The following is a 19,217-nucleotide window of genomic DNA, read 5'->3' as shown; positions in this document are numbered from 1 at the left end:
GTTTCTGTCAGCCTGTCTGAGATGGTTAGAGAATAGCAATAGGGAATAGCACAGTAACCCAGAAATGTCCAGATTCTTTTGCCTCCTTTTATTGTGATAAATCTCTTGTGAACTTTGCAGAGAAGTATTGTTTGCATCTGGTATATCTCTGTCTAGAATGTGGCTATGTGCACCCATTCCTACTTACTGAACTATGTGGCACAAAGGCTCATTCAATTATGTGTGAAAAAATGAAACTGTGCAGGAGGGGAGCAGAGATAATATATTTGAATAAGATAAATTAACTACTTTTAATATTTTCACCATATAAGATGTGAATAGTGCAAGGTTGTATGTTTAAAAAGCTAAGTGGTGTCCTCTTGTTATACTAGAAGAATAACTCTCCGCAGGTGTACTGTGAGATGCATCAGATAACTTGCCGCTGAGAAAATTGGGGTTTTGCCTTGTACATAAAATTCTCTTGTTCCTTAATAAACTAAAAGGAAGTAATTACCATGAGTGCTGGCAAAATATTACATTCAATTAAGTATTTCTAACCGTGTGTGTGGAAGAAATTAGTGAGAAGTGTAAAAAGATAAAATAGAAGCTTGGAAAGATACTGTGTCAATCTTCTATGAAATAGATTCTATGATCTTATAATTTAATATCTTTTTCTTCGTGTCCTGAAACTTCTATAGATAACAGCTTTTATTTCACATATATGCATATTCCCTGCTCTGAAACCTGTGTTCATACCTTATACCTTTTAATTCCCAACCCTCTTCTTTTTTTTTTTGTACCAGAAATTGAATCCACAGGCACTCAACTACTGAGCAACATCCCCAACTCTTTTTGTGTTTTGATTTTGAGACAGGACCTCTCTAAGTTTCTTAGGGCCATTCTAAATTACTGAGACTGGTTTTGAATTTGCAATCCTGCCTCAGCCTCTTGAGCTGCTGGGATTACAGGTATGCACCACTGCACCTGAAAAGTCTTCCTAATTTTTAGAAGCCATCTCACCCATAAGTCTTCCCACACTCTCATAGCTCATGCCCACTTCTAACAATATTTTGTAGACTACTTTGTTAAGCACCTACTGTAAGGTCAAGTTCACACAGATAGGAAAGGATTACACCAGGATTTGAATTCAGAATAAGTCCAAGGTTTACTGAGGGTTTGATCTCGATGGAAATTGCATATTTCAATCCATAATGTGTAATGACTATCAGTTAATTCAGAGTTTCCAGGCTGAAAAGGGCCAGCCAGTCTCTCATCTGAATTTCACATTGTTCATCCTTATCTTTCTGTATTAAATGATAACAAACTATGTCTAGCTGTCCCACTGGGCCTTCATGAAGACAAGGACTGGGTCTTGCTTTTCATCTTTTTATCTCAGCAATAGAAAACGGAAGCCCTTAGCTGTGTTTATTAAAGTTTCAGTGAAATACACACTTATGACATGGCTGTATTTTCTCCTTTATTTCATATACATTAAATGTATTTATATATTCCATATGCATGGAATATTACAACTCAGGCATCAGGATTTCCATTGAGAAAGCACTTGCCCAAATAAAACAGGAAAGAGACCAAAGTCACACTGAAAACGGCATCTTCCTCTGTCCAGGCTGCCAAAATAAAACTTCTATAAACTGAGTAGCTTACAAGCAGCAGAAGTTTATTTGTCACAGATCTGGAAGTTTGGAAATCCAAGATAAAAGCACCAACAGATTCTGCATCTGGAAAGGGCTTTCTTTCTCACAGACCATGCCTATTAGCACTGTCCTCACTTGGTGGAAGAGGTGAAATAGCTCCTTTAGGCCTCTTTTAAGAGGACATTAATCCCGTCCTTGATGACCTAATCGTCTCCCCAAAGACCCTGCCTTCTTGTACCATTGCAAAAAGGTCCAGGTTTTACTCTATGGCGGGAGACTGCAGACAAAAATATTTAGACCATAGCAGACACTAAATATTTCTAAACAAAAGAAAAAAATTTACCAGGAATTGGGAATGTAGCTCAACAATGGAGTCTTTGCCTAGCATTCTGGATACTCTGGGTTTGATTCAAAAAGGAGAAATAATCTATATGAATAAATTCAACTCATATAGAATTTAAGTGATGCCTGGTCATTAAAATGATCTCTGAGGAGTCTCCATAGTGCTTTCTATAATAGTAGCACCAATTTGCAGTACCGCCAGCAATGCATGAGACTACCTTTTGCCCCATCCTCGCCAACACTTATTGTTGCTTGTATTCTTGATAATTGCCATTCTGACTGGAGTGCCATTTGACCAAACTGTGGAACCAATCTAGATGCCCTTCAACAGATGAATGCATAAAGAAAATGTGATATATATACACAGTGGAATATTACTCAGCATTAAAAGAGAATAAAATTATGGCATTTGCAGGTAATTAGATGGAATTGGAGAATATCATGCTAATCAAAACAAGCCAATCCCAAAGAATCAAAGACAGAATGTTTTCTCTGATAAGCCGATGCTAATTCACAAAAAGAGGGGACCTAGGGAAGAATAGACGTACTTTGGATGAGGCAGTGGGAAATGAAGGGAAGGGAGGGTGTAGGGGGGTAGGAAGGATAGTAGAATGAATCAGATATTATTACTCTATGTACATATACAATTTCACTACCAGTGTGATTCCACATCATGTACAACCAGATTATACTTCATATATGTATGATGTGTCAAATTGCATTTGACTGTCATATATAACTAATTAAAACAAATTTTAAAAATGATCTCTGAAGTCATAGAAGCCGTGATTCTGTCAATATTTTTGGGTCTCTGCAGATTCACAGCCACCACCTCACTTGATTTACATTTGGCATTCAACTTCACAAACATGTATTAAATGTTTCCTGCATGCATGTATCATTTGTTTTATATTCATGCAGTTCCTGTGCTGTGTGACATTCTTAAAAGACCTTGATACTTTAACGTGATGGATAAATATTTTTTTAAGAACAGCTCCTTCTGAAACTGGATAGTACATATATTTTACTTTTTATCAGATTTAAATTAAAATATTAAAACATTGAATAACAAATGCTTCTGAATAAGTGTTTCATTATTTCTTTTCTCCTCAAACAATGTTATTTGAGAGGAAATACTAATAACAAATAACAACTGTGAGGCCATAATAATTTTGATACTAAAATAAAAATGAACATTCAGAACAATGTGTTTAACTTCCATGTTAGTATGGTTATATTTCCCCATTAATATTCTAAGTTTGTTATATCATTCTCCCAAAATATTCTTACTTGATACATTTTTATTTCATGTATTTATCAATGTAATTATTTTGATGCATATTAATACTATATTCTAATTACTTGTGAAGTTAGGTGCTATATTTTCATTCATTTTTTTCCTCACCCACTGATTAAAGGAATTTATTAGAGGGCATCAGCATCCTGAAATTAAAAATTAACTTGGATTTTTCACTTAAAACTATTTTTATTTATTTGATGGGTTTTTTTTAATATACAGTGGGTGGCATATACACATTTAAAACTATAAAGTACTTTAAATGATTTTAAAAAACATTCAAGAATTCTTACATCTGACAACAGTTCTTTGAATATTCTCAGTGGGAGGAAGTCTTTGTCCTTTGAAAGCATATTTGAATTTTTTGAAATAGCCAAAAGTTATTCAATGTCAAATCTGTTAAATAATTTCAATGATCACACTGGGCAATACTATTTTTGAACAAAAATGAAGTTAGACTGTAAAGATAATTTTTCTTGTGTGATTCATAAACTAATTCTGAAGTCTGTGGATTCCTCTCCAGAGGAATTCTGGTGAGCGCTATCGTTGAAACAAGGTTTCCAGTGGGATTACCTTGAAGTGAGTTTGGTAAGGCTCTAAGAGAGGTATGTTAAAACAGAACCTGATGGAAGCACAGAGGAGAAGGACCCAATCCAGACCTGCAGAAAGGAGGGCTGAGAGAAGGCTTCTCTGAGGAAGAAACTCTTGAATTCATGAATTATGAATAGCATTTAGATGAATCCAGAAGGATGAGAGAGAAAGGTCATTCCAGAAGGGTGAGCATTATGAACAGAGAGGCAGGAAAATATTTAAAATGCAGTTCTATAAGAGAGGAGTATAACGATAAAAGATGATGCTGAACAAAGAGGCCGGGTCAAGGTAAAGAAGAATGCGTTGGCATGAAGTTTAGACTTTTTCCTGAAATGATTCAGGAGTGTCTTGATTTCTTATAAGCAGATACCCTAGCATGGTCAAGTTGACATTCCAGAAAGATGATACTGGCAGTCATTTAGAAATGGAGTGGGCAGAGAGAGATCTGGGGAAGGGCAGGTTCGAGACAGTCATGAAGTCAAAGAAAATGTAAGTCAAGCATAAGTAGGGGTGGAGAAAAAGCTTCATTCCCCTTTGTAGGCAAAATTAACAGATCTGGTAGGTCAGTGTGGGCAATAAGAAAATGTAAAGATAAGAAGTGTAGGTTGGATTTTTCCCTCCTGGCTTGGACTACTATGCAGACAAGAAACAATAGGATTTTTTTCCTTAATAATTCACTCAGTTTGGGATATGTTCAATCAGTAGTAATTGTGGGATATACATGTAGAACTGTCATGAAGGTTAGTTAGTGTTTGGCCTGGACAACTGGGGAATAATGTGCCAGGACATAAAAACTTGGAGTCAACAGTGGACAGAGGATAAAGTCATGGAGTAAATAAATAAGAACTGTGTATTCAAGGGTTTATAAAATGAGAAGGAAAAGAAGATCAGGAAAAACCTCTAGAGAGAACCAATTTTCAGGCTAATGTGGGATGGGTCAAAGGCACAGAAAAAAAAGGAAAGGTAGACCTGGAGACCAGGGTGATATGGAATCCAAGGAAAATGAGGATTCTTTTTGTTGTTGTTTTTATTGTTTATTGGCTTTCTATAGTTTTACATGACAGTAGAATCAATTTTGGTGTAATTATACAAGCACAGAATACACCATTATTCTAATTAGGACCCCATTTTGTGGATGTACATAATAGTAGGATTCATTGTGGTGTATTTATATATGTACACTTATGTCAAATTTATTCCACTGTCTTTCCTTTTCCTATTCCCCCTCCCTTCCCTTCATTCCCCTTTGTCTAATCTACTGAACTTCTATTCTTCTTCCCACCCCTTTTAATGGGTTAGCTTTTGCATATTAGCAAAAACTTTCAATCCTTGGTGTTTGGTGGTTGACTTATTTCACTTAGCATGGTAGCCTCCAGATCCATCTATTTACTGACAAATATCATAAAGCCATTCTTTATGGCTGAGTAATACTCAATTGTGTATATGTACCACATTTTATTTATCCATTCGTCAGTTGAAGGGCACCTAGGTTGGCTCCATAGCTTAGTTAGCTATTGTAAATTGTGCTTCTATAACATTGATGTGGCTGCATGACTGTAGTAAGCTCATTTTAAATCCTTTGGATATACACGAAGGAGCTGGATAACTGGGTCAAATAGTGTTTCCATTCCTAGTTTTCTGAGGAATCTCCATACTGCTTTCCAGAGGGGTTGCACCAATTTGCAGTCCCACCAGCAATGTATGAGTGTGCCTTTTTCCCATATCTTCACCAACATTCATTATTACTTATATTCTTTATAATTGCCATTCTGACTTGAGTGAGATGAAATCTAAGTGTAGTTTATTCTATGTCAGAAGAAGTGGTCAATGGTATCAAATACCTAGATCAGTCTTTGTCACATAGTAAGGACTTAATAAATGTTGACTGGATGAAATTCCTAGATGGAGAAAAAAAAGAAGATGACCTAAGAATACCTGTTGGTGATATCTGCCAGAGTATAATTTGTGGAGTGTATCAATAGCAGCTATATTGCAATGAAATTTAAGAGTGAATGGGAGGGTTGAAATTAGAGGAATTGAATGTAGACCCATCTTCCAAGGAAACAATGATAGAGAGAAATAAAAAGGAGGCTATAGCTAGAAGTATGAGGATCAGAGTAGAAGTTTTCTGATAGTTGTGTTTAATACATTTTACAGATTTTAAAATTAATGATTTACAGTACTGCATATGGAAAAAACAAAAAAGTATAAAGAATAAAATAATTTAGTCATATTTATATATTCCAGTGTATAATATGTGTGTATGTATGTGTGTGTATATATATACATATAAAATATATATATATATAAAATATATATATATAATATATATATATATATATTTTAAACAATACCTTTATAAACAAATTTTTTGTGATACTGTGCAATCTTGTGTCACCTTAATTTACTCTTTATATTTTATTATGATTTATTTTCTGTTCTTAAATATTCTTCAAAAATAAGATTTTCATTGGCTGCAGACAATTCAAGAGCCTACTCTGGAAAAGTCAGCAGCTCAGGCCATAAGTGAAGCCTTTGTTTATCAGGATTCACCTTGTTAGGCATCTAGAAGAAGCACAATAGCCAGGCTAGATGGACAATAGCTACCAGGGACAAATGTTACTATTTTTGGCTTGTGACCTTACTGTTGACTATCTCCTTTCCAGTACTTGATCATAGTAGAACACTGACTTGGTAAAATGTGTGTACTCAACTAATACAGAAAACAAGGACAGGGAGGGGAGACCAGAAATATCATTTGAAAATGATCAAGATAAACTAAGTACAAATCTAGATCAGACTCAGCCAAGTATCCACAATTTAAATAACCATACAATGTTGATTATGTTGGTGAAGTCAACCCTCTATGTTTTCTGTTAAATAAATCCTTGTACTCCAGACTCAGCTATCCCTAGTTTACAGCTCTCTTCCTAGAATCTCCTTTTGTTAGCCTGCTGGGAATGCTGAATGCCTTTCTTCTGTGTTTACTTTCCTGTTCCTGCAAACCCATTCCTTTTTTCTTTTATTTTCTCTTTCTCTCTCTCTCTCTCTCTCTCTCTCTCTCTCTCTCTCTCTCTCGTAAAGTGCATTCTTCATTAAGTTAAGCAGAAAGAAATAAGGGAAGTCAAATTTTTATTTACATTGGTCATCTGAAATTACCTTTATTCCACCTTCAGTGGATGATCATATAGCTGGGTATAGAAGTATAAATTGGAAAGACTTCCCCTTCAGAATTTTAAAGGCATCTGCCTCATTGTTACTAGTACCCAGCATTGCAGTTCAGCAGTTATTCTGACTTTGTGTATGATCAGTTTCTATTCTCTTTGGAAGTTTGTTAAAGTTTGTCTTGTCCACAAGTTCTGAAGCTTCACATAATGTGCCCTGCTGAGAACCTATGTTCATCTAGAGAGCTAAGAACTAAATTAGAATTGGGAATTTTATTGAATTATTCTAATTGTTGTTAGAATACAATGTTTCATGGATTTCTCATAGTCCAAACCTGAACAGTTTGGGCATTCTAAGAGATCATCATTTTTTTATTAGAAACTACAGATAGTGTATACTTAGAGGAAGATTTAGAGACATGCTTCTCCAGGGACCTTTCAAGGAAGTAAAGATGAAAACTTCAACATCCTTACTGGATGTCATTTCTTACCTTCCAGGATAATGAACAATCGCTCCCTTTCTGGATGATAGCAGATGTGCCAAAGTACTATAGAGTCTTGTAAAATTTGGAATGCCTCTCCAATGGGCCACCACACTGCACCCAGGTTTAAATCTAGTCCTCATCATGTCACCCTGTGGGATTTGGAGCATAGGGGACCAATAATACATGCATTCCCACTACTGGTTTTGCTACGCAATAATAAACGATTTGTTTCTCTCATGCCAGATACTATCTGGCAACACATGAATATGAATTGATAATGTGATAATTTCTTAGCTTTTAAGTAAAATAAAATCTCAAATTTTCACTATTTTCTATCTCAGATTACCTCAGTTTTGTTTTCTAATATTCTATTAAGTTATTCATTTCTGCTCTTGTAATTTTAATTTCTAAAAATTCTTTGTGTTCTAAATGTACCTTTTTAATATCCTATTTTGCTTCATGGATGAAATATCTTCCCTTACTCTATGAGGAAATTAATATAGTTTAAAGATTTCTTTTCCCTGCATAGTGCCTGTTTGATTTTGTTTTTGTTTGTTTTAATTTCTATCTTTCATACTCAAAGTTTCTATAGATGTATAATCATGATTCATTAATAATTCACATTCAAAAGTTGGAAACTAAAATACAAAATAAAAATTTTCTCCTTTAGGTAGAATATGTTAACTTTGAACTTGACCCGAGGGCAATCTGGTTGTCCTTATTGCTGTTTGATGTCAGTCAGTTATATTTGGTATTTCTTAAGCAGGACAAAAAAATCTCCAAAAAATATAAAATATTCTATTATTATTATTATTTTAGTTATTTGTGGTACTGGGGCCAGGGTCTGATGCTGAACTATACCCCCAATCCCTCCATTATTGTTCTGTTTGAAGGGCGAAAGCCAGATTGTTACCTTCCAGGGAATGGGGAAAGCCATGGGTAAGAAAGAGATAGTCTCAGCATCAATATGTATGTGTTTTCTTAACGCCTATTGAGTGACTGCCTCCACTCTCTGCTGCGTTTGGTGTCCCCCAGTGTTAAATTCCTGTGTTTTATTCTCCAGTCAATCTCCAGATGCAGGGCACAATGCAGAACAAATCAAGGCTGCTTCACAGTTTTCCCAACTGCCAGCTTAGGTTTTCGCTTCCCTGGGTCTATTAAACCCATTACCACCGCCATGCTTTGGCTTTTAGTCTCCAAGTTATTGTTGCTATTCTCTCCTCCTCTCTTACTCTTCCTATTCTTGTGAATTTATGGAGTAAATATATACATATATATGTGTATATTTACTGATGTTTTAGGGGACATCAGAAGGGGAAAGTATTGAACGTTTTTGTGCAAATTGCCATCTTTCTCTGAAACCTGGTTCATTTCTTTGAATTCAAATTTCACATTTAATTTTTTAATCCATTAGAAATTATGAAATACAGACCCAGCATTAGTTTTTTTTATTTTTTAAAAAACAGCCATATTTTCAAAATATTTTTAAATGATCAGTTCTTTGATATTTGCTTTCTGATTATTAAAGGGTAAGATCTAATTCAAGACTGCCAATTGCATTTTATTTGTTAATTTATTCTATCCTTAAACCAATATTGTAGTAATTTAATGATGATACTTTAATAAAAAGCTTTAATATCTTAATGCCAAAATTTAAAAGAAAAAATTCAGATATTTTTGTTGTTCAAAACATGTAGATATTTTAAAGTGTTTAAATGCTAACAGGAGAGTAGGAAAGAAGGAATGGTATGTTAATGATAAGTAAGAAAGAAATAGTGTTAAAAAATATAAATACTTATTTACTTGAAAATAAAGCTATTTAAATCATGCATTTATGGAAATGTAAATATATTTTACAAATACAAAATTTTATAATAATTATAGAATATAATGACTTAAAAAATTAATATATTAACTTATTCAAAAATTTAAAAATATCTAATTCTTAACCACTTATGTTAAATGAGGTCTCTCGGTAGTTGCAATAAATAGAATAATACCAGGGTTTTTTTCCCCAAAATATGTAGAAATTTCAGAGATATTTATATGTAATAAGTGTCTTGTTCTAGTCCTACATGTATGTTTTACATGAAATTCCACATTTATATTTTATACTAACTAATGCTCTATATAGGTATTATCCTGCATTCTTCAAAGATAGTTAAACTAATGTCCAGAGAGTAGGTAACTGAGAAAATTCTTTCAGTTATGAAATGTTACTGCTGAATGTCATATTCCTATTCTTCCAATTCTCCAAGCATAAGAAATGTTTGAGAAAAAAATAGACGATTTTATAATGTAGTACTCTCTAATTCACGTAATATACTGAGAAGCATGAATTTCTTCAGCCTTGGAGGAATTCAGCATTTCAAATGTTAGAGAAAAACAATATTTCCTGTATTTATTAATTGTCAGACACTTACTAGAATATATTCAAATAAGAGCATTTGAGAATTGAGAACATAAAATTCATAAATTCATTATGAGGCCTATTTCACATTTCTTCTTTGAAGTACTGAGGGCAAGTTAAAATGTTATATATATATATATATATATATATATATATATTTATTAAGTCCAGGGTAAAGTTTATTGTCAGGAAAAGATGACTCTTCANAAGAAAAAAATGAAAAGAACTTAGCAGATGCCCACTAAAATGAAGGCACTCTAAAACTTGAAAGCTCATAAATGCATTCTTAAGAGGAATCTGAAAATACCACCAGGTAATTTTTATTTATTTTATATTTCTGAAGAAACTTTTAGAAATGTAGAATTAAGGGATGTAAAGGGTAAAGGTTAAGTAAAATTACAAAGGAAACACAAAGTGGTGTCTTAAGTAAGACAGGATATGTTTATCTTCTTTTGTGTGACAGTGCAGCTGATCTAGGCTGACAGGGTGCCTCTTCTCCACTGGGTCACTCAGGGAACCAAGTGCATGTACCTTGCGTTGCCAGAAAGCCAACATCTGGAGAAAGATGACTGTTACCCTTCCATTAGACTGAATTAAGTATGTTTAAATATATGATCACACTACCTGAAGGCTGGGTTGGAAAATTCTTCTCTATCTAGACAGCCATGTTGCCAGGAAAATAAGGAGAACAGATTTGGAAGAAGTGAAGGGAAACTAGCCATCTGATGCAGTAGACTTTTGTTGTTTGGTTTTATGATTTCTGAGAACTTGCAGAAAACTTACCATTCAGATAGTTTTTATACTTTTACAAGTTAGCATGATCTAAATCATAAGCAATACAGAAAGCCACATACACTATAATTACATAATAAACTTTTAAGAGGTTTCCAGAATGACTTGTACATGTGGCTAATGCAACTCTCAAAACTAAGTTGTGAGATTGAAGCTATGCAGGCACCAGAGTAAAAATGTGACTCATACTCTGTTTATGTATTTAACAAGATAAGATCTATGATTCCAGTATTTATTTGACTGTTTCTTCAATAGCAGTCTTCAGTATGCAAAACGGGTATTTCTAAAGATAACATAAAAAATTATAAAAAGCCTGTTCTAGATTAAGAATTGTAGACCACCAGATAAAAGCATGAATTTTTGATACACATCGTGATTATTTTTATTATTTTTTTGTACAAGTGATTTGTGTCACAATCACAATTTAAAATCTGTTGATTCTTTATTTGCATTATACCAATTTTGTTTTGGGGCAAAAATAACCACACACACACTATATAAGATACATTCAAAAAATCAGTGGTAGAGCACTCATCTAGCATGTGTGAGGCCCTGGGTTCAATCCTCAGCACCACATAAAGATAAATAAATAAATGTATCATGTACATCTATAACTAAAAAATATTTTTAAAGAATCAGGACAGATAAATATTTTAGATATTATATACTTTTTATGAAACAGGCAAATGTGCTAGTATTAAAAACCCAGACTAAATTTTAATATTAATGAAGATTCATTTTAAGGTGTGAATAAACTTTTTTAATAAGCGAGTATATTTTTATAATGTTCAGTTCAACTCTATGCAAGACAACGAGTGGTTTTAATTTAACATGTTGAATTAAGATGGCTTTGCACTGGACTTTCTTTCCCCAGAAGTTTGGATTATTAAAGGGGAATATTCTCTTTGCTGGGCATACGTATATAAAAAATAAAATTAAGTACAATTAGTACAGTCTACTAAGCTATATATCAACAAATAGTTAAGAAACAAATAAACATTTTATGAATAAATTATTGTATGAAAATGATTGTTCCAATGGTCCTATCACTCTGGGCACAAGGTGAGTTCTATAACTTAATGGAGCATATAAGATTAAAGGGATATGGTCAGCTATATTTTATCTATATATCAATCTCAAACTTACATTAAAAACCCAAAAGGAGAAGAAATCTAAAATTAAATGGAAAAAGGAAAAGAATATGAGTTCAAGAAAAAAATCTATGCATATATTTTACCTACCAGGCACAAAATTTATTGTCAAGGTTTCCCCCAGTTCATCTTCCAATTTACTTTAATTACAACCTGAAGAATGAAACCCTAAAGCAATGGTGATGGACAGAATCAATATATGGGTAGGGAGAGAAGGGGCTGTAAGTATATGTAGGATGTATAGGAGAAACAAATATACCAGCTGACCTTGGCAAGATATGACTATGAAACTTAGAAATCACCTTAGTAGGAAAATAGTATTCAGAAGCCATTCAGTGAAAAGAAAAGTCTCACCCACTTCAACAGGTTCTAGAGGAATTCTATTAACTTAATTAAGGTTATCCTGATTTTATGTTTTATGTAAATTTCAGAAATGTGTCATGCCTTCATGTTTTTAAGATCCCCCCCCAAAAAAAATAAAATAAAAACAATCATAAATGGTTAAGCAGCCATTATTTTGAAAGTCTATTTACCCCAAATACCCTTTTCATAAATCAGGTCAGTACAGATGCTGTATTGTTATCAGTTGTATTTTCCAATAAGAGAGTTTTACATTTGAGATTTGCATGGCATTTATATTTGCGCTGTTAGTATATCTGTTAGTTCCAATTAGTGAAAAACTGAATAATAAAGTAAGAAAAGAGGGGCAAAAATAATCAAAGGAATTTATAGCTGCCTCAGTGTGATGGAGCCTGTTTTGAGGTGGGGATGAGTGGAGAGAGGGTGGACACAGAGCAGGGAGATGAATGGAGTGATTAATTGACTCAAAAATAAAATAGAACATGTACAGCATCTTAAGAACCACCAAATTACTTTCAAACCACTTGCAGACTATTGTATAGACATTAATTTATTTCCAGGAGATAATTTTTGTATATTAGAAGAATTAAAAAGTCAGCAAAGACCCATTGTTGCTTTATCCATTATTTATTGAGAAGGAAATGAAGGAGGAGAATGGACACAAATTAGAGTTGCCTAACTGTTCTGAGAGTACTCTAAAGTGTTGTGATTTTATATGGCCTGAAATGCAGATGAAGGTTGGGAGTTGCATAAAAAAAAGAGAGGTCCTCTATAATTAAAATCATTACATAAGCAATTCTTGAAGTTATAATTCCTACAATGAATGGAGTGACTATGGAGTGAAACAGAATCTTTCCTTTGACTTCTGAAAACAGACGGATGGATGGATGGATGGATGGATAGATAGATAGTCAGAAATATGTGATTAAGTATAATCTTCTGTAATCTACTTATTTCAAAATAAGTGACCTTAAATTTTTTTCCAAAAACTTGTCTATAATCAATTTAGGCTGTGTTTTTGGAAAGATTTGGCAAGTTTACATATCCTCTATGAACTGGGATCATGTTATCAAGAAAAGTGTAACAAAATTCACCGGAACCTTAAATTGTTAATGCATGCATCCCCTTAGGCTCTCCTATTTGGGGCCTTAGATAAAACTTAAGCATATTAAAATCTGTGGGTCAATGTCAGTACTGTCCACAGATGACCATTTCCTCCTGTGGGTATCATTTGTTCAGAAGTTATTGCCAGCTCTGGATCTGTCAGCAGAAGGCAGAAAAGACTCAGCATCTGAGTATCTTTTAGGGCATAGGGTGAGTATCTTTGGGGAAAAAAGAAAGGTCCAAATTTGAGATCAAGAAATGTGGATCTTACTATTTTAGGCACTTAGAGTCCCTGGAAAGATGATATTGAGTTTTTGATTCCTATTCTTTATTTTTTTTATAACCTTTTGGGTTGTACTTAAATAATTATTCAAGACTCCTTACCAAGGAATTCTGACATTATGCATTTTAAAATGCAAAATCCATTAAATACTAATATGCTGTGACTCAAATCTTTGAAAGAAAAAGTTCTTTCTTTGTGATTTGAAACCTGCCATTCTATTTTATTATTGCAGAAGTTCCCAGCAGGCACATTCACCCAGATTTAATTATTAAGCCATAAACATATCTTTGAAAAATTTCCCTTTATACAGAATGCCTAGAAGTAATGTAGAATTGCTTTTTCAATCATTTTATGTGGCAAATCAGACTTCAATACAAAGTATGTTTTCAAATGTTTTGAGGAAATGAACATCACCAAATTGATAATAGTATCAGGAAGTCATGGCAAATAAAATAGGTAAATAGAGAGACTGAATGAGTAAAAATATATTGAGGTCTTATTTCTGTATATCTACTAAAATGGCAGCTTAACGAAGTCAGGGTCCTCATCTGTTACGTTCATTTTTTTCTGTAAAACCAGTCCATAAGTAGCACTGGCTTCTTATTTAGGGGTTCAACAAAATTCAGTAAATAAATCTATATGTGAATGAATCAATCGAGCCTGCCTAATATCACCCACATAACCATATACACACATTCCTTAACACTAACAAAGAAGTTGAAAAAAAATTTTCAGCACTAAAAATACACATATGTATATATATATTCATATATATAAACTTACATTCAATTAAGGATTTGTTGTTTATCTGATGATGACTCTAGCACACAGTTTTTGAGGAGATTTGCTCTTACATGAAAATGTAACTGCTTAAAAATTACCCTAAGAGGGCTCAGTTGGTAAAGCACTTGCTTAACATGCACCAGGCCCTGGGTTCAGTCCCCAGCACCACCCCCCCAAAAAAAATACCCTAAGAGTTAAGATTTTCTGGAGCACTGAAAAATAAATTCTCTACTATTTGTTCCCTTGTTTTAAGTTGTTGGTAATATGAGAAATACACCTTAACTGTTGGTAGAGAGTGGAAATGGAATGTGGAATAACCAAAAAACTCTCTTTAAAAATCTCCTATGTATAGTTTCTGCAAGAACTTCAAGGAAAGAGCCTCATATAAGCAAAGCTTTTCAAATTTCATGGCATTTACAAGATTATTTGGAAATATTGAAAATTTGTTGAATATTAAATGTTCTCTGCTTTCAGGTGTTCCTTAAAAGAAAGTCATTTAAATTAATAAAGATACAATTAATAGTTATGAGTAATATGTGCTAATATATCCATGTATAAACTTTACAAAAAATGCAAATGCTTAGTATATAAAACAAACATTTTATTTTTAAAATAAATATGAATTTAACCACTATGACTTCACCTATCAAAATGTGCTTGATAGTTTGACTATTGCCAATTTGTTTTTTATTATAAGGGGTTAATATTTTAATCCAAAAGTTACATTAGAACCTGTTCCTAAAATAATGCGTTACTTATACCCCTATCTTATTATTATTAAGCTGGTAAACTAATTACAAGAAAACAATGTGGCATTTTTAACATCCCATACAAGTAGATAATAGTTGATATCACTTATATAATCTAATACCCATAAAACCTAAGGATTATTCTCCTAATAACGTGAACATTAAGAAAGTCACTAGACCCTAATCATTTTTCCTCTATCAGAAATGGGAAAAGGTTTAAAAATGCAAAACTTACTTCAATCTGACATTAACACTGGACTACATCATCATTTATTTATTATTCTGTCTTATAAACATATCAAAGCAAAAAACCTCTAGGCTCATGTACACTAAAATATCTCAGCATTAAATCTAAGTAATAAAATGTCAAAAATAAAAGACTGATAATCCACCCAGACATCTCTCCTATATTGCCCAGGGGAAAAAATATCTAAACAAGTAGATTTTGCAACTCCTAACCGAGTCCTATTCCCAAACCTATATATTCTAGGAGGTACTAGAGCAGGACCTGGTTTTTTCCTGGCACTGGATTGAATTAATGCCTATAAACACTGTTGTATGAAATTTCATTAATAGAAATAAATTATCTGATAACACATTTCACAATCATCAATCTGAATTATAAAATAAACTCAGATGTGTTTTTGTTATTTAAAGGCTTCTGGAACTACCAGTGTATGCTATTTATGCTCCGTGAATTTTTAAACCCTAAGTTCTAATTTAATGCCTATTTTTTTCTCATAACATGTTCAATGAGAAATTTCTCTTCCTTCTAATATAATTTCTTGAAAAGAGTAGAAGAGGTCAGACAATAAACCTGCTCTTCCACACTTAATCATCAGTGATAAGACAACATAGAACTGGGTCATTTTATCTACAGCTTCATTATAGCTTGCCTTTGGATATAAGTCCCATGAGTATTTAAAAAATGTGGCAAATTAATATATACTAGCTTGGCTGATTTCAGTAAATGAATTAGCTAAGAGTTCAAAAAAATTTACTGGTCTGCCTAGTAAAAACCATTCTATGAATAGATGCTCTGATCTTTGCTATCCAGAGCCATATAGCTTTATGTGAATGCATATATCCAAATACCATCAAGAAAACCCCTAATACCAACTCTGTTGTGCTGTTTTTTTAAATGAACAAATAAAAACTGAATAGAAACAGATTCAACCTCCATTCTGTCACTCTGTGTACTCACTGTTTTGTAAACCTCAAGTTCATTAAAATGATACAAAAACAATCTCTGCCATATTGACAAAAACTAGGGGAAAATCATCAAAATCTTTGGAGGAAAACTGGGCTCAGTGGCACATACCCGGGACCCCAGCAATTCAGGAGACTAAGGCAAGAGGATTGTGAGTTCAAGGCCAACCTCAGCAACTTAGGGAGACCTGTGTCCAAAAAAAAAAAAAAAAGAAGAAAAAAAAAAAATCTCTGGAGAAGAAACAATGTAAACAATGTCACTTGCAAAATTCCAAGAACCTTTGAAAACATATGTGTGTTTCCCATAATATGTGAGGACAAAGAGAGATGAGAAATGGTAAACTCAGGTCTCCCATAAGCTGATCATCTCTAACATAGAGCCAGGTAGCTTCCTGGGAATACAATACTATGGCACCACAGCAATGAATTTCAGAGCAATTCACAAAGCCTTGTAGAATGTGCTGTTCCTCTTATAACCTGACCTGAACCTTTGCTTAGCCAAATTTACATTCAGGAAAAGGATTTTATCCAAAAATCCTAAAGTTGGGTTCTTATAAAGGTAAAATTAAGCGGTAAAGAGATTCATATCTTTGGCTAAAATCACAAAACTTTGTGTCTGCTCTGAAGCCTATTTCTTCCACCATGTTCTTACTCAAGAAACATGGCCCAAAGGGACTGATGAAAAGTGTGTAAAGGAATGGCCACGGTCAATGTTACTGGAAAGAGCCTTCAGATCATAAGTCTAAATGTAACTACTTCAGGGGCGGATGTGACAACACCTGAAGAGACATACCATGTTTTTCTCCTTTAAAAATAACTGCACTAAATATCCTGAGGTAAACAAATTGCATACAATCATAAGGCATAATACTGTATGTGTTAACATCATCATTGGGTAATCCTTGAGTACAAGATGCCCAAGAAGTAATTTGACTTTGTAATATACCCTGGCTTAAATGCAAATAAAAAGATGCATTGAAAGACACAATAATGGCCCTCAATGCAGGATGTTGTATTACATAAATTGGTGTAACCAGCACAATTGCCAACTTGTATCTGGGGAGTGCTACTATATGTATTGTGCAATAAACATTATACAGCACAATAAATGAGGCAAAATAACTGGGAAAATATGTAAGGGGAAAGAGCTGAGAAAGGATTATAAAATATCTTTATGAACATTAACATAAATGATGGGTTACAATTTTCCAGCTTTATTCTTCTGACAAATTGTCTATACGGTGATGTTTTCATTGTACACTATCATTTAGAAACATAGTGCACAAACCATATACCTGTGAAATCTATAGTTTCTTTTGTCAGGTTTGTTGCTGTTATTCAGTACGTGTCACGTATGCTAGTTAGGTGGCAAATTTATAGTGTGTACAGTAACTGGCTTTTCTAACCACCCTCCCTTAGAAAAACAAAATGAAATATAATGGCAATGAGAAACACTGGGACACACGTTCTGTTATTTTGAACCAGAGAGCAGAGCTTTCCGCAACATCTGCCCATTGTACCAGTCCTGTTTGTTAGAAACACCCTCATGATTATTACATCATTTATTTTGTGCTCATTGTGCTTGGGTTTATATTTCCCCATTGTCTCTACCTTTCCAAAAGCAGAAAATTTGTATCTTTTGCTTTTTCTGGTGCTGATTTTTTGGGGAATATTTAGCTTTAGGTAATGTACTCATTATTCTTAAGATGTATAGCAATGTTTCTACTGTTTGGTTTTTTGGGGTTTTTTTTCTCCTTTTGTTTACACTTTTTGCTTTTTCTTTGGTATTGGCAAACTCCTTTGTTTTTGTTCTCCCAAGCATGCATTCTGACCCCCACTCTTTAATTATGGAGGGGGAGGGGTTAATTGCTATTAGGAGATATATTTCCCTTCTAGAATCTGAACTAGCTTTTAAAATTTGTTTTCCCTCCCTTAATTTATAAATATTTTAATCAATAATGTATCTATTATTTCCCAAGTGAGCCCTAAGGAGTATGTTTGATGGCCTCACAAAAGCCATTCCAGGAGAACAGCCTCTCTCAAGCAGCTGACACCAGTGAGCCCAGCTAGTTTTTACCTCTCTCGAGTCCTTGTGTTTTTAGGTTAGCCAGCAATGGCACTGCACTCCCTCCATCACTGAACCAGTGAAATTGATGTGTTGTGCAAGTTCCCTCAATCCCTTTTGCTGAACTTGCACTGTATTGTCCATTGCATATTCAGTCAGAAGCTGGCCTGGAACAAAAAAGCCAGTCATCAGAGAAAAATACTGTCTGTCCTCAACGTTGTAATTGCACTCGATCAGCATCAGCTCTGCATCAATAATTAGACAGGGGTCCAATAATTATGTTGGCAATGAAACAACAGAATTGAAACTTCCGTGATTTCCATGAAGTGACTGTCCAAGGGTGGAAACCTGGGTTTCAGACTAATGTTCCTTCTCTTCCTCCTAACATCACAGATCACTGAGAATTGGTGCCCTTTGTATTGTTTGGAATATTCCCTTCCAGTTGTTGCCTCTCCTACCAACTAAAGAACTATACTTGCTTTCATATATGACATACTTGCTTTTAAAAATCTAATTAAAACTTTCTTTTTGGTCCTTAGGTAGAAAGATGGCTCTGCTGAGATGAGCTCTTAATTAATGCACTGAGAGCCTGCAAGTCCCACCTCTCAACAGGAATGATTGACGTCCAAGGATACATAAATTACACTAATTGAGCTCTGCCTCTATATAGGCTTTCCTCAGCCAACTCATCAGAGAAGCTAGGTGAGTAGACCAGCATAAAAAGTTATCTCAATATGTTCTATGCCCTCCCAAAGGGTGGGAAAGGAACTTTCCAGGCTGTTGCACATTTATTATCAC

General features: G+C 33.9%; 1 protein-coding gene across 5 annotated transcripts in view; it reads left to right on the top strand.

Moving 5' to 3' along the window:
* The window catches only part of Tenm3 (teneurin transmembrane protein 3), a 2,471,519-nt gene that overhangs the window by 1,475,609 nt on the left and 976,693 nt on the right, over positions 1-19,217 (top strand). For all 5 annotated transcript variants that reach the window (XM_048791931.1, XM_048791932.1, XM_048791930.1 and 2 more), the window contains exon 7: positions 18,959-19,121. The gene's annotated coding sequence lies outside the window, so the exon portion shown is untranslated. The remainder of the gene's footprint in view (positions 1-18,958; positions 19,122-19,217) is intronic.

This window comes from Marmota marmota, unplaced genomic scaffold, assembly GCF_001458135.2.
Source record: "Marmota marmota marmota unplaced genomic scaffold, marMar, whole genome shotgun sequence".
In the NCBI taxonomy this organism is placed as follows: Eukaryota; Metazoa; Chordata; class Mammalia; order Rodentia; family Sciuridae; genus Marmota; species Marmota marmota.
This window is presented reverse-complemented; position numbering and strand designations above follow the sequence as displayed.